Raw genomic sequence first — 16,482 nt, forward strand, 5'->3', positions numbered from 1 at the left:
TAGACTTCCTTGCTTCATGCCTTTATATGGGATATTTTCCATGACTAGGACGCCTCTGCCTCTTGGCACCCGGCTTTCCTTCATGCCTCAGCTCCGGCCACCTTCCTTGAAGAGTTCTTTCCTGATTCCCTCTGCTGTTTCCCTTCCTTTCTTAAACATGTGTGTTTATTTCTATCTTGAATTCCCTTCTGGGTGGACAGATTATATTCTTACTGAATAAACCTGTGTCATGGACCCCTATGGCAGCCTGGTGATGCCTGTGGGTCCTTCCTCAGAATCATGTTTTCAAATGCATTCAACTAAATGAATGATACTAAAAGTAATAATAGCTAACGCTTATACAGGCACTGTGATAAGCACTTTATAATTATTTTCTTATTAAGGTCTCTCAATAGCCCTGTGAAGTGGATGCTGTTTTTAATCCCCATTTTACAGATGAAGGAACTGAGGCAAACAGATGCAAAGTGACTGGTCCAGGGTTACTCAGTGTCTGAGGGTGGATTTGAACTCAGGTCCTTGTGATCATAGACCCAGAGCTCTATCTTCTGGGCCATCTCTATTGAAATAAAGATGTTAATTCTTCCTCATTTATGTCCTGCACCCCCTCTCTCCAGGGATTCTCACAGCTCTAAGGAGAAGAGCAGCTCTTTGGGAGCTGGAGTCTCATTTTTGTCTGTGTATCTCTATCATTCATCAGAGTGCCCGGTACACAGTAGGTGCCCAAGAAAGGCTTATTGATTGATGGATTCATGTCCGTCCAGTCTGGCCAAGAGGGCGTGCTACAAGGGGGCTGTTCACTGATTCTCAGCTCACTGTCTGACCCTGGGTGGGGTTGGTCACTTTCTCTTTCTTTCCATCCTTCAAAAATCCACATCTAAATCCAGCTTTCACCCAACTCTGTGGTCTGATTTCATGCGTGTGGGTGTTCCTTCTCTGACACAGAGTGTGACTAATTTCGGGGATGGTGCTAGAGCACCGCCAGCAGCCATGGCCAAGAAATCCATCACTCTGTGTCCAAGCTGTTGAGAAGTCTCTGAACTGGGGCCGGTGCTCGGCCGGCCATCTCTGCTGGTCCCCAGGACCCCTCTGCCTTGGGAAGGTCATCTGTGGTTGCCTTTGGCTAGAAGAGCCTTCCAGAACCCCTGCGGGGTCCCCTGGGTGCTGGCGGAGCCAGGGTTTTTCGGGGAGGTCTCTGAGGGTCAAGCGGAGATAATCAGCCCTGCTTGGCTTTCCTTGCCAGGGTGTTGTGGGTATCACATGTGATAATGGATGGGAAAGTGCTATACAAATGTGAAGGGCTGTTATTATTAACCCAGTGTTCTTCCCACATAACAAAACTAACAACAGTCAAAATATTAGGTCACTTTGTAGCGCAGAATCAACCCCCCGGCAGCTGCTCAGGCCCCTCTAATACCCAGAATAGGCATTAGGATGCAGGATGCAGGGAAGGAGAACCCTGCCAGGGAGGGGAGCAGCCACAGGGACCAGGGGAAAGCTGCCTCCAGCACCTTCTGGCTGGGCCAGTTATTTTACCTCTCTGGGCCTCAGTTTTCCTCATCTGCAAAATGGAGGAATTGAACTCAAAGACGTCTAAGATCACTTCTAGCTTTACATCCATCACTGGAGGGACAGGTTTGAATCAGGGGTCAGCTGTTGTTGTGACCTGGGGCAAGTCACCAAACCTCTCTGGAAACTCGATGTCTAGCACCTGGCACACAATAAGTGCCAGTATAAATAAATGTAAACTGTCAGTATCCCAGGATGGTCATTTGTCCTGCCTGCCTCAGTGTCCTTCTCTGTAAAATGGGCATAATAATAATAGTACTTGCTTCCCAGGCTCAAAGCACGTAGATCCCTGCCCGGCACATACTAAACCCATAGAAATAAACATTGGCTGGACAGGTTCCTTTCCTTGCCTGCCTCAGCGCCCTCATCTGTAGAATGGGGTGATGGTCCTAGCCCTGGCTCCAGCGCTGCCTCCCCGCTGCGCCCAGCGCTTGACCGCCCTCTTGGCGCTGTACCAGCGCAGCCCCACTTGTTACTGGAGTCCTCGGAGGCGCTCTGGAAGCCCTCTCCAGCTCGAGCTCTGCGACCCCAGGGGTGTTCGGATCCCGGAACTCTTCCTCAGGGCTGGCCTCAGCGGGCAGAGCCTGCTTTCCGGATCCTCCTCGGTCTGCTCCGGGGGAGCTCGCCCAGGAAGGTCTGGGGTCCCATGCTGGCTGGCCGGGTGACATCGTCCTCTTTAAGGAGAGGGATCAGCGTCTTTCCCTTTCTCTGCATCGCCCTTTTAAGGCGGCGCGGCCGGGCCGGCTCGGCTTGGCGCCGGCGGAGTCGGGTAGAGGTCGGGGCGCCCCCTAGAGGCCCAAGGCGGCGTGGCGGCTCCTCCCCCTCGGCGGGCGGGGGTTGGGCAGAGCGTGTGTGTATGTGTGAGTGTGTGAGCGTGCGTGTGGGGAGGGGGGAGGGAGCGCGCTCCCCGGGAAGTCAGAGCGAGGCTCTGGTTCCCTCGGAGCCCCGCGCTGCATTCCTTCCCCTCCATTCATGCTGGGCAGCGGCGGCGAGCAGGCACGGGAGCCCGAGCGGCTGCTGCTGGAGGCACAGGCGGGGAGGGGGCGGCCCGAGGCGGCGGCGGCGCGGAATGTGAGCATGGCCGGCCCCTTCGCGGCGAGCCCGGAGGATCGTGGCTGTAAGTGCCCGCCCGCCTGGCTGCCCACAGGCGAACTTTTCCGCGGCGGTGCTGGGCTGGGGCTGCGGCGGGCGGGCAGGCTGGCGGGAGGCTGGGAGCGGGGCAGGCGGCGGCAGGGGTGGGCTCGGGGCTCCCTCCGCTCCGCCTGCGCCTGCCTCCCCGCGTGGCTCCCTGCAAGTTGGGCTCGGGCCGGATGTGCCCGCACGCACACCCACCTCGGTGCCCGCCCGAGGAAGGTAGGGCCGGGGCGGGGGCCGGCACGCGGGATGGCCGGTCGGCCAGAGCGGGCTCCGAACGTGCCGGGCTCCGGGCTCCGGGCTCGGCGTTCCCCTTGCGGGGACGAGCCTTGGGCTGTTTCGGAACGACCGCGGGCCGCGCTGGTGCGTGGGGGAGAGCTGGGCTAAGGGCGGCTTAAAGGGGCCCCAGCTTGCTCGGGTGAGGAAGCCGGCTGCGCTCGCGGCGGAGCCCCGCAGCCGCGATGGCCCGGCTGTCCTGCCTCGCCTCCCCGCGTGGGGCGTGGAAGGGGAGGGCCCGCGCGAGGGACTGCGGCGGCGGCCCAGGGCGGAGGACGGGGAGCTCCGGGCCAGCTGGCCGGCTGGCCGGCGGGGCGCGCTTCCCCGGGTCGGGGGCCGGGCCCGGCGCGGTCGCGCGTGTGCCCGGGCGGGGGGCGGGGAGGCGGCCATTCGGCCGGCAAGCGGCGGGCTGCTTTGTCACCGGCTTGGCTCCCGGGGGCTTTGCGGGTGGAGGCTGCAGCCCCCGGCCCGGGCTCGGGGCAGCGCCGGGGATGGCGGCGCTCGGGGGGCTGCCGCGGTGACCTAACTCCCTAGCCAGCGCAGTGGGAGGAGCGGCCGCGGAGGAGGGGGTGGGCCGCGGCCGCTGCCCGGGGCTCCTTCCCCGCAGGACGGACCCCGAGACCCCCGCCAACCCCCACGGCCGTCAGTCCTTTGCCGGGGGTCGGAAGGGAGGAAAAGTTTGCTTTTCGCTGCTCGGCCTGGAGAAGGCGGTAGGTCGGGGGACCGGGGCTTCTGGGGGCCCCCTCCCCAGGGCCAGCCCCGAGACCCCTCCCGAGCTGCCCCCGGGAAGCTCCGCCCGCAGCCCGGGCTGCGCTGCGTTGCGCTGCCCGGAGCCTGCCCGGGGAGGTGGGGCCGGCCGCTGGCGCTTGCTCTCGCTCTCCCGGAGCCAAGGAGACCCTGTGGGGACGAGGAGGGAGGAGCCCGGCCGCCCCCCGGCCCGCCGCCGGCCCGCCTTCGGGCCTCACTGCGGGCATCCCCGGGACGGCCAGCTGCTGCCCCGGCCACCACCGCCCTAGGTACCCAACCCGCCGGCTAGGCGGACCCACCGGCACACAAAGCCGGCCAGTAGCCGCGGTCAGGCGTCGGAGCTTCTCCCCTTATCCCCTCAGTTGGACTGCTCAGCCCCCGGGGCGCATTTCTGCGGCTGGGGCTGGGGGCTTGCCGGCGGCTACGACACCGAATCCCGGGAGCTGGCCGGGGCAGGGGGCCTGGCCGGGTCGGGCTGGGACTGAGGCTGGGCCGGGCCAGTACTCGGGCTGCTGACTGCCATGGGGGTGGAGAACGGAAGGATGGCAGGGACAGTAGGGATGGGGGCGGCGGCCCGATCGTTCGTGCCATGCCTGGCATAGCAGCCCTGCTCCCGGTTTGCGCGGCTCGGCTCCATTACGTGTGGCAGGTTTAATTTGGCTGGTCTTGGAGGCTGCGGCTACTGCTTCTCTGGATAGGGTTTGGATTTTGGAAATCGGGGAGTGCATGAAGTTATTTCTTTTTGGAAGGGAGGCATGAAAGCCTCCGGGGAGTTACCCTGACTTGCCAGGTCATGATCCCAGACTGGCTGTGTAGGCAGCCTCGGGGACAGGAAGGCGGGCAGCCCTGGAAACCCAGTCCCAGCACCCACAGAAACCACAGCATTGTAGAGCCAGCAAAGGGGACCAGAGAATTCTCTGCTTTACACTTGGGGAAACTGAGGCGGGGAGAAAGGAAATGATCTGTCCAAGGTCATGCTGTGGCAGAGCCTGGTCTGGAAATCTTGGTCTCCGTATCAGACCTGTACACTTTCCTCCTAAAGGTAGCTTTTTTTTTTTTTAAACCTTTATGAAGTTGTGGTTTCACCCTTTGGGAATGGGATAGGAAAGGCTGTTTTTTGGGAATCATCCTGGCAAGCCAGATTTTAATTTGAAGGTCGGCTGGCTGGGCTGTGGAAGTCAAAGTGAGCTCTTCTTCAAAAAAGATTGACCTTCCCTCTCCAACATGCCATGCCTTCCCCCCCCCCCCCCCCCCCATGGTCCTCTTGTTTTTTTGCCTTGGGTGGTCTGTATTGTTCCGATTTACCTGGGGCAGGGGGCAGGGGGCAGGGGCAAGGACTGTTTGAGCCGGAGTGGGAAGCTGACCTGCTCCCAGCACCTTGCCCTGGGCACCCTCTTTACAAATTCGCCCTGGGCCTTGAGCTGTCCAGAGCCCATTTCCCGGGGAAGCTTCTTCCCCCTTGGTCAGCCTAGAGAGGGAACAAGAGGCTGCTATTGACTCTATCAAGGGTTATCCATTTGAAAACACCATTTCCCTCTGAACGGCATCTAATTGCTTCCTGAACAATCTCAAGGTCTTTTGTATAGACTCAGTGGGTAGAAGGGCTGGGTAGCTATCTCTGGGTAGCTGCAGCCAAGGAGGGGAAGGAAGGGAAAAGGACAGGACCCGACCTGACCAGTGCAAGGGGAGGGAGTGGGGGGGCACTGGGAAAAAAAGCACAGGGGAGAGGAAATTCAAAACAATGTGAAGAGAAGGTCTCAAGTTTTTCTTTTTCTTTTTCTATTTTTTTGAAAAGGAGACAATTTCTCCCTTTAAAAGAAAATCAGATTCAAAGCCCAAGGAAATTTGCTTCCTTAAAATAAAATTCAGTGGTCAGGTGAAGAGGACAGGATCATGCTGAGATGTGGGATAGTAAGAGGGGTGGCCAGGGAGGAGGAGGAAAGGGCAGGGAGCCAGTAATGCCTGGGACCACAGGAAATCTGACCTCTTCCCTTCTCCTTTGTTCTTTGAGGTCAGAAATGCTGCCTCGGAGGAGCTCTGTTTGTTTGGGACTTGAACTGTCCAGAGCTCCATTAGGACTGAAAGTGGTGTTTTTTGTGTCTGTCTCAGCCCCAAAGATTGGACTGTGCAGAGGAATTCTTCCCGGATAGACTCTCTGCCTGGCATTTTTCTATAAGAGTACTTTTTTCTTGGCATGTTTGGGAGTGCCTCTTAAATCTCCTCTCCTCCCCTTTTTCCTAAGGCATCTTCTTATTCCTTTAGTAGTCCTAGATCCTAGATGAGAGTAAGAGAAGGAGCCAGTGCCTTCCCAGCTCTCCCTGGAATCTATTCCTGATACTCCCTCTGTGTGGCTGCCAGGAATGTTGCCTGAATGTAATAGGGTTTCAGAAGTGTCAGTGAGTACAAAACAGGGAAGAATGGCATCTGGGACAAGCCTTAGATTTTTGTTTGTTTGTAAGGGATGGTCTGATCCCTTATTTTGGTTTTGTAGAATGCTAAATCATCCATTAGCCCATCTTCGCCATCTTCTCTCTACTCACCACCCAAGTAACAAAGATAAAAAAAAAAATCTTAAACTTGAGCCTGATTATCTGCCTGAGTGACTCTGTAAGATTGCGTGACTTTCTATCACCCCTTATTTGGACATATCAGAAAGGGCCAGGTACCAGACTGGGCACCAATTAGCTCGAGTGACCTTGGGACAAATTACTTTGTGGCTTTCTGTGCTTCCTTATTGGGAAAATGAGGGGTTTAGAAGGTCCCTTCCAGATGTGACATCCTATGTTAAGGTCCCTTCCAGCTGTGCATTCTGTGTTCTCAGGTCCCTTCCCGCTAGGATCGTCTATGTTCTTAAGTTCCTTCTAGTGTCCTAAAGCCCTTTCCGACTGTGATAGTCTCTGTTGTAAGATCTCTCCCAGCTGTGCCATTCTTTGTTCTAAAGACCCTAACAGCTCCGAAATCTTAGGCATCTGTGAGGTCCAAGATGCTGGGGCCCTTTGGATAGTAGGGTGGGTGCTTGTTACCCAGGAACTCAGCCTTCACAGATCACCCTGCCCATTTGTGAAAGCTGCTGGAGGCTTTGTGGAGGAAGAGTGAAAGAATGAAGGATCTTCAAAGTCTTTGGAAACCTGCTCTAGGAATCAGTGTGGATGTCAGTGAGATCTCCCTGGAGGCTCTGGGAGATATTCTGAGCCTGTCGGTTCTTTAGCAGCAATTTTGAAATGAGCTGGAATCAAAGCAAATCAAAATCAGATCCCTGTCTGAATGGGCTGAAATTACGCCGCCACTGTAGACAGGCGCCGGAAATATCTTGGTATTCTTGGTGTGGTGTAGACAGTGGGGCTATTGTCCAGGCTCAGGTAAACATAGGCAGTTTCTCTGCCTAGATTTGTTTGTTTGTGTTTCTTGAATTGTTTTTTAGATTTGTTTTGGGCAGGATGTAGAGAAGGGGTCTGGGGACTGGTAGCCTTTCTGGGTTACCACTTTGATTGTGACAGTTGATGAAAGATTTGAGAATTATTTTTATTGGGGTTTTTTTTTTTTGGTCCCTTAGTGAAAAAGGGACAGCCTGGAGCCCAGGATTATGTATCAGAAGATCTGGGTTCTAATAGCTAACTCTTGGTGTGACTGTGTCCTAGTCATTTCCTTTTGGGCTCTTGAGATTCCTCTCCCATGAAATAAAGGGATTAGACAGTCTTTAAGGTTGCAACCAGAACTGATACCCTCCAAAAGGGCATGGGTTTGGAGGGAGATTTTTCAAAGGGAACTTGTGGGTGGTATATAGTATGTATACAACCTCAAACAGCTGGCTGGTTGGCATTAACTCTATGTCCAGCTCCTTCATTTTGCAGCTGAGACTCAGGGGAGATTGAGTGTCTTGCCCAAAGTTGTCCATCCAGCTAGTAATTGAGACAGAAATAGAGTTCAGTGTCCTGACTGCTGTCTCTGTCTCCACAGGTTGGGTGAGTTTAGGCTTTCTTCTCTGTCTCATTCCCATCCCAGCTAGCATGGGTTAGTTCAGCTAGTGTGTGCCGGGGACTCCTGCTAGATTACTGTTGGGGACAAAGGAGAAGAGGGATTGCCCTATTTCCTTCCTCTGGGAGGTTCTTATCTTTCCTCTCTATTTTACCGAAGTTGTGCCATCTTTCAAGGCCAACCTAAAATCCCACTATCTCAGGAACCTCGTCCTTGATCCTTCTAGACCACAGTGGTCCAAACATTTATTGAATGCTGTTATGTGGGGAGACCCTGGGCAGAGCACCCCTGGGGGATACAGGGACAAAAAAACAAGAGGCCCCAGGCCCTCCCCATGGAGGACTTCCAGTGTGCCACATCCTCTGGGCCTTTGGCTTCCTCCAGCATTTAATGTCTGTGCTTCAAGGATCCAAGATTTCCTTAGTGTGGATAACTCCTCTAATAATAATATCAATAATAGCTAACATTTTAAGAGTTCTTAGATGGAGGGAGGGAGAGGTAGAGGTAGAGGGAGAAGGAGAGGGAGAGGGAAAAAGAGAGAGAGAGACAGAGAGAGAGAGAGAGAGAGAGAGAGACAGAGAGAGAGAGACAGAGAGAGAGAGACAGAGAGAGAGAGACAGAGAGAGGGAGACAGAGGGAGAGAGAGAGGGAGAGAGAGAGACAGAGAGAGAGAGACAGAGAGAGAGAGAGACAGAGAGAGAGAGACAGAGAGAGAGAGACAGAGAGAGGGAGAGAGAGGGAGAGAGAGAGAGAGAGAGAGAGAGAGAGAGAGAGAGAGAAGGAAAGGGAAAGAAAGGAAGAAAGAGAAAGGAGACTAATGTCAGAGAGTCGGTGACTTGGGTTCGCACTGCTGATGAGTGGCTCTAGGTCGACGGGCCATAGAGGAAAGCGTCATACCTTAGCTGATGTGGGTCGATGTTACCATGGAGCTGGGAGGGGCCTGGCTGTTCCTCCTTTATTTGGAAGAAGAGGCATCCGAGGCCCAGGAGAGGTTAAGTCACAGGCCCCTTAGGGAGTGGGCATCAGAGATGGGATTTGCACCCATCTGTTTGTCCTCCTCAGCCTCTCTCCTGTGACATGGCTCCATATGAGACCCCTCGAGGTGGTCTTGCCTCCCCCCTGCCCCCCAGGGGCACAGCTGCCAGAGGTCTGTGTCCTGGGCCTGGCACATGTCCTAATGTCTGTGGCCATGCCAGCCTGCTCCCCAGGAGTTCCCATTCTGACAGAGGAGACCAGCACTGTGGGTTGACGAGGAGGAGTCATGCGACAGTCCCCTTTTGCAGAGGGGCAAACTGAGGCCCAGACCTAATTCTGGTCCGTAAAAGCAGGACCAGGCTCTGTTAGGCCACTGACCCCTCAGGGACGTGCGCTCATCTCCTCCTGTTAAGACTCTGGGAACTATCCCGTGCTGCATTCGGGACTCCCTCCTCCAACTGGAAATTGGATTTCTGAGGTTGGCAGTGCTTCATTTGTAAAAAGGAAACAGCCCAGGTGGCATGGTTTCTAAACAGCCGTGGGTGTGTGTGTGCTGGAGCATGTGTGTGTGTGATCAACACCGAGCAAACTGTAGGTTTTTACCTTCTCCCACCCGTGGGGTCCCCCAGCAGACGCCGACGGAGCCGCTGCTCCTGGCAGATACAGGGGGTGATGGGGGTGAAGACGACCGCCTTCCCCAGAAGGAAGGAAGCTTCTTAGTTAGACCAGGATCGGTCTAGAGCATCCTGGGGGCAGAGTAGGAAGGGATCTCGGGCCGTGGAGTCCCGCTTTTATGGGGAACTTGGAAAGGGACCCAGAGAGAGGAGATGACTTGTCTGAGGCATCCCCAGGTAGTGAGGAGGGTTGGGCCTGGAGCTGGGTCCTCCGATACCCGTAGCCCCAAACGAGGGAATGACTGCTCTGCTAGCTAGACAGGGTTCGGGGGAGAGCCCGGGGGCAGAAGGGGAGCGGGGGACCTCCCAGAGGCCTTGAAGGCCTGGGAGGGTCTCAGCAGGGAGAGATGGAGGGCTAGTGACAGCCCTGGGCCCAGGAAGGAGCCTCGGGGGACAGAGCTCAGCCCTCCCAGCTGGGCATCTGTGCAAAGACGAAGAACAGTCCAATTTGGGCCTCAAAAGGTCACGGTTTCAACTGCCTAATAACTCACGCCAGTAATAATAATATTAATGGCTGACATTTATAGAGTACTCGATAATTTACAAAGTCCTTTGCATAGGTTTCGATCTCATTTGATCTTTCCCGTGATGCTGGGAGGGAGATGGTGGAACTAGGATCATCCTTGGCTGACAGAGGAGGAAACTGAGGCTCCGGGGGTTCATGGGGGCCCGTGGTGGGGCTGGCACTAGAACCCAAGACATCATCCCATTAGTGCAGGCCTCTGCGGATGCCTTGTGTGCCCCTCCATGTCAGGTCCCACATGGGTTAAGGATTCCCTTAGGGTGGATGGCTTGTCCCAGGCCTTGTGTTCCCCTATTGGGGGCTTATTTCAAGTCATCAGGGAAGGGGCATTCAGGTGGTACCAGGCCTGGAGGAGACGGAGGTCCTGGGTTCAAATGTGACTGCAGACACTTCCTAGCTGGGGCCCTGGGCAAGTCATTTGCTAGCCCCTGTCCTTCTGTCTTAGAGTGTTGCTAAGACAAAGTTAGGCTTTTAGGGGAAAAAAAAAAAAGGTCCCGAGTGTGGGGAAGGAATTCCCCGCACCTGCTTTCACTTCTGCATTGTCACCTCCTCTCCTCTCCTCGCCCCTCCGTAGGTCTCACTTGCTTCCTTTTCTCTAAACTTTCCTGACTACCAGTGGAGGGGTCAGAAGCTCTGGGTCTGGCCAGGCCATCTCGCAGAGAGAGAGCCCACCCTCCCAGTTCCTTACTCATCAGCTCCCTTCTCCCCTGCCCAGAGAGCCTTTCCATAGAACAAGCACTATTTTTAAAGACAAAAAAAAATGTTATTTGTAATGATCCCCACTGAGCACTTGGTTGTTTGCAACATGCTCCCCAACCACAGTCCTAGGAGGAGGGAATGCCAGGGTGCTTATCCCCATTTCACAGGCGAGAGGGTCCGCTGGCTCCTCGGATTCAGGGCTGGGATTTGGCCCAGGGCCTACCGCCAAGGGCAGGGAGTGACCTTCCGGCCGATGATGCTGCAGCCTCCTCCGTCTCCCAAGGTCCTTGGTGCCCTTCCTGCCTCCCTCGGTCTCTCCTGGGTCAGTCCTTTCCCGTTGGAAGAGAGGCCCTGCTGTTGGTGGAGAGACACGGGGCCTGAGTTTGAATCCCAGCTCTGCCCCTTACCACCCCCCTCGTCTCCCCTCAACGTGGAGCCTCAGGTTCTTCCTCTGGAAGGGGAAGGGGCTGGGGTGGATGGCTTTCCTTGGGCAGATCCTTGAGGGCAGGGACTGACTTTGCCCGGCTCTGTATCCCCATCCCTTAGCCCAGGTTCACCCGGTAGGCCCTCCATAGGTGTTCATTGACTGATTGGAGCGAGAATACTCTGGAGACAAACCCCCACCGAAGCAGGACTCAACTCTTAGTTATTTCAGGAATCCCCAGCCACGGGAGGAGGGGACTGTCGTGGTGGGGGGAGGGAAGCAAGGAGAGGAAGTTTGAGAAGCCTCTTCCTTACTCCATTTGCCTACTATTTAATATACAAAATACAGGGATGGTAATTGCATTAAGATGTATATAATTATACTGTAGGAGGAAAAAAAATCCACCCCTTGTTAATTGTAGGCCTGTTTTGAACTGATAAACGTTGAGTGATTCATGTTTTCTTTGGAGTTCACCAACGTTAAGCCCCCGTCCACAATACCAGCCCCAAAGAAGCTCGTTTTCACAGTTTGAGTCCTCTAGGCTGGAGCCAGAAGAAGGCCAAAGAATCTTTGCAGTAAAGACCTAGTGGGATCTCGCTCTCTCTTACCATCCCCCCCCCCCCCTCCAGGGGGCCTGCAGGCCTTCTGGGACTGAGGATGGTGACTCATGCTGTCTGTCACCCATCAGTCTTCAGACAGAGTCTGTTTCGCAGGATATTAGCCCGGGAAGGCTCTCGCCGCTTCATCCCTTCAGTGGTTGGGAAACCTTTGGGTAGCATCGCTACGACCGGGCCTGCAGCTTTGGTTCACATCCTTCCAGGGGCAGGGAACTCATTCCCTAGCGAGAGTCAAGGGCTCATCTTTCTATCTGAGCAGAAAGTCCCCCTGAGACTTCCGATGGTGCCTCCTCTGCCCTTGGGGCCAAGCAGCAAGTCCATCAGCTCTTGTCTTCTTTTTGCCTCGTCCTCTTTCTGGGGTGCAGCAGGGCACGTCCGCCTCCTCCTCCTCCTCCTCCTCCTCCGTCATTCCGCAGACCCTGGAAGAGAGCTATCCTATCCCCTCGGCTTCTCCTTTCCACCAGGCTAGCTAGATGTTCCCGCTCCTTTAGCTTCTCTCGTGAGAAGGGCTTTAGCTGCCTGCTCGTGGCCGTCTTCTGGCCGGGCTCCAGGGGACAATATCCTTCCAAAAATATGGTGCCCAGCGCTGGACGCCATGCCCTAGTGGCTGGGGGGGAGTGCGCGCTTCCTGGGTACCCTGCCCTGTGCCCGCCCTTGTAGGAGAATGGAATGGGAAGGGATTACTGGAGTCCAGGTTTAGACAGAGGGGCCCTCAGAGGCCATCGAGGCCGACCCCTCAGTGCCCGGGGATTCCTGTGACCGTGGAAGGTGGTGACGGTGTGCCCAGGGGTGAGGGGCGGAGGCTGGGAGAGCCGAATGAGAGAGGGAGGACTCAAAATAATCCGCGTCTCCACTGAGGCAAGGCACGGAGGGGCTCCCGCGGTCTGCTTGTGGCCCAGCTTCATCCACCCAGGAATGGGGAGCCCAGCTCTGGCTCAGCCCACCACGCCCCCGGGACGGGCTGGAACTGGAGATCCATTCAGGGAATGGTCACGGGGAGCGGGCACACCTCTGCCCTCCGAGCTCGACTTCACTGCCATCTCGGCAGCTGTCTGGGCTTAAGGAAGCGATGGAGAAATAGGAGCGGCGCGGATGCAACGGGAAAGCGCTTTTCCCTGCCGTGATTCCTATCCTACTCCCGTGTACCCCAAATAGCATTTCCCAAGTCCAGGCGGCCCAGCCTCTGCCGGGTAGGAGGCGGGAGCCTCACTGCCTCTCGGACCTGAGGAGGCTGGCTCCGACTGCCGCCTCGGGCAAATGGCTTAACTCGCTCAGGCTGAATCTTCTTCATCTGTACCTCGGGTCAAAGGGCAGCGACACTTGCTTTATCTTGGTCGAAGTCTTGGTGGGCTGGTCCGTTTTACTTTGTTCTCGGCCCTGCCCCCAGCCAGACGTGCCTCGCGACAAACACGGCCCTAGACGGAAGGGGCATGGCGTGGAGGTGGGCGCCATCTGCTCCCCAGCACGGCTTTCCGCTTGTTATGCTACTGACAAGTGGCGTTTGGTGGCTCATGGACACATGCCCTGTGATCTGTCCAGGGTCACACTCAAACTTGGGGTTCGTGGCCACTTCTGCCTGCGGGGAGCCTTCCCTGTTCGCAGACTTCGCGTGGGACTCTTCCCTGCCTGGGACTGCAGAGGCAGCCAGGCGTCCCTCTGGGCACGAATTCAGGAAGACCTGAACTCAAACCCAGCCTCCAACACCTGTTAGCTGTGCGGTGCTGGGCAAGTCCCTGAAAATGTTTGCCTCAGTTTCCTTATCTGTAAAATAAGGATCCTAACAGTACCATTTCCCAGGGATCCTATGAGATTCGGTACCAGGAGCATAGAAGGCAGTACACACTTGGTGAGTCCTCGTTTCCTTCCTTCCTTTAAGATTAGACCGTCCGGAGCCTGGACGTTGCCTTCGGAGGTGCGTCTGTGCAGCCCTGGCTCTGCCGCTAGCTCGGTGACCTCGGCCAGGCCCCCCGGGCTCTAGCCTCCTCCCCGGCGGATAGGGCCCTCACGCAGGGATTTCCCCCGTGTCCGGATCACTTTTTGGAGCCGTAGAGGCTTCCGCTGATGTTACGGACTTGGCTCCTCTGTGCTTGGGGCGCTTTACATTCTTAATCCATCCACGTCGGCTCTCTGAAGCTCCGCTCTGGGGCCTCGCTGTGGGGGCGACCCTGCACTCTGCAAGGTGGCGTCAGACGAAGCTGCGAAATGAGGCCGGCGACCCGGACTAGAGCGCGTAGGGCCGACGGGACCGTCCGGCCGGGGTCTGTAGCCCGGCCCCCTTGGGGGCTCTGGCGCACCCTGCGGACGTCTCTGAGATGTCAGGAGTGCACAGAACAAGAGGGAGGACTGCAGAAGAAGCCGGGAGAGTGGAATCGTCAGACCGCGCGCGTGGAAGGGCCCGGGCCCAGAACCGGACAAACGAGAAAACCGAGGCAGCCCCTTCGTGGGGTGGAGGCGCGAGGCCTGGAGAGCGGCTCTTGCCCCGGACCTCAGAACTGGGAGAAGAGCCCACCCTCTTGGCTTTAGCCCCGACGCGCTTTTGAAGAGAGGCGGCCCCAGGGGCCCCCCCACAAGGTTTCTCGCTGCTGGGGGTGGGGGGAGACAGGAGGGAGAGCCCGAGAGCTTCGGGCTCGAGCTCGTCTGTGCCAAGCTGTTAATGAGGTGAGTCAACAAACAGGTACAAACTCATGTGTTTATTTTGGCTTAAAAGAAATCTCTGGTTGAGCAGGCAAGACGTCCCCTGGACTGCGTGGTGTCGAGGCTTCCCCCGATACGCTGCCACGGCAGAGCCCCCCGGCTCGGCCTCCTCTGCTGCAGGGCTCTCCAGCCCTGCCTGCTTCTCAGACCCCTTTGAGCTGGGCGCTCCGCTGAGAGGCAGCCTTGGCCCGCTCTGTCCCAGCACGGCCTGGGCTGGAGCCCTGCTGGCCCACTCCCCAGCCGTGTGGCCTCGAGCCAGGCCCGTGGCTTTGCTGAGCCCCATTCCGCAGCGGTACCATCGAGGCTCCGGCCCAGGAAACGCCTCAGGATCGCGAGAGCTGCCGTGCCTCTCGCTGGGTGTCTCCCTGGAGGGCCATTGCATGGGGAACGAGGATTCCTGGCTCCTCTGGGAAAATGGAGCTGCTCCCTGGGGACCCTGGAGGGAAAAGGCCTCGGAGCTCTGAGCTCTAGGACTTCCTCCTCTCTTCCCATGTCCCTCCAGTTCTCGGGGCCCCCCTGGCTCTGCTCCGGGGCCCCCTCGGCTTGGCTCTGGGGCCCCCCTCGGCTCTACTCCTGTGTTCTGAGGCCCTTCTGTGACTTGGGGGTCCCTCCGGAGCCGGGCCTGTGTGCTCGCCGTTGTGCCGGCTCCGGGCCGCGTCCTGGAGGCCCTGATGTGGTTCTAATGGGTTCTGAGGTCCCGGGCAGCCGTGTCGGTCCAGGACCGGCCCCTGTGGCCCTGGAAGCGTTGGCGGGTCAGCGCGCCTCTCCCTTCAGGCAGCCCCCCGCCCGCCCCGCCAGGGGCCTCCCTTCTCCCCTCCTTGCCAGGATGTCGCCCCGGTAAAAAGGGAAGTGGTCTTCGGACTCCTGGGCGTTCCTTCTCCTCTCCCAGCGCCCCTCTGGGCCCTCTCCTTCCTTTGGCCTTGACGCGCCGCCCTCCTCCCCCTCCTTCCACCTGCTGCGATGGGCGCGAGGCGGCCGGCGTGGGGGGCCCCCGACGTCCGCCCGACGTGGCCAGGCCGCAGAGGTGCTCAGGAAAGGGGGAGCAGCGCCCGCTGGAGCCCGCCCTCTTACCCCTTCTTGGTGCTGGGAGGCCGAGGACGGGAGCGCCTCCCCGAGGGCTCCTGCCCCTTCCCTTCACGGGCAGAGGACGGCCACCGTGGAGCATCTCCCGGCGGGCTTCGGGGAGCAGGGCCGCCTGGGCGGGCAGGAGCCCATCCGGAGGCCAGAGTGGGGCTGTCCCCGGGTCATCGCTGAATGGGTGCCCAGCGGGAGGCCAGAACCCGCTTCTCCTGACTGCCGGGCGGATCCTCCCCAGGGTGCGGGGAGTCCCCCCATGGTCGGCAGATCGTGCTGGGGTGACGGCCCTTCTCTGCCCTCCCTCTTTCTCTTATTGGCTCCCCTCTCCCACCCCGTATTACAGGCAAAGTCCCTCCCCCGAGCACCGGTCGAATGGAAAGAACCGCCTCTAGAGTCAGAGGATCTGGGTTCAAATCCCTAACCCTGGGGCTCGCCCCAAATAGGACAGACACGGGGAGAAGCCGTTGGATGGTCGGGCCGTGGGCCGGCCGCCCCCTTGTGCCGAGGCCTCCGGGCTTCCCGGGGGGAAGGCCCGTGACTCACAGAGAACATGAGCGCAGGCCAGCCTTTCGAGTGGGAAGGCTCTGGGTCCCAGGCCTCGCTCGGAGGCCCGTCCGGGGAGCCTGGGTGCTCTTGGGGCCTCCGCCTCCCCCTGCCAGAGGCTCCCGTTCCCAGGCAGCCGCGGGAGCTCCCGGGCTCGGCTTTCTGTGTGTGGGCACGGAGGCTGCCCAGATGCTGACTCGCAGCTTTCTTTTTCGGTCACACAAGCAGCGGGTCCTCCGAGGCCCGTCTGAGCCCAGCGGGATGGGCTCCGGGCGGCGCCGTGCTCCAGGCCGGAGGCGGGGAGGCAGAGCCCAGGCCGTCCTGGCCCTGGATAGGGATCCTGGGAAGGGGGGCGGGTTGGGGGCGGCACGAGGGGGCTGCTCGAGCTGACCCGAGCGGTGGTGGGCCAGACACTGCAGGTCCTGATGTGCTATTCACATTGCCACGGGGAGAGGGCCTGGAGCGGGAATCCAGGGAGCTGGGTTCAAGTCCAGCTCGGAGAGGCTTCACCTTTGTGGTCCGAGCAGACGCCCTAAATCCTCCAGTCCTTTGTTCGTC

The 16,482-nt window shown here is 58.0% G+C and overlaps 1 protein-coding gene across 1 annotated transcript in view; it reads left to right on the top strand.

Moving 5' to 3' along the window:
• Positions 1 to 2,443: 2,443 nt before the first annotated feature.
• Positions 2,444 to 16,482, top strand: part of PLXNA1 (plexin A1) — a 260,073-nt gene continuing 246,034 nt past the window's right edge. Inside the window, 1 exon segment of the mRNA XM_056804732.1 lies at positions 2,444 to 2,683. The gene's annotated coding sequence lies outside the window, so the exon portion shown is untranslated.

This window comes from Monodelphis domestica, chromosome 7 (assembly GCF_027887165.1).
Source record: "Monodelphis domestica isolate mMonDom1 chromosome 7, mMonDom1.pri, whole genome shotgun sequence".
NCBI classification, from domain to species: domain Eukaryota; kingdom Metazoa; phylum Chordata; class Mammalia; order Didelphimorphia; family Didelphidae; genus Monodelphis; species Monodelphis domestica.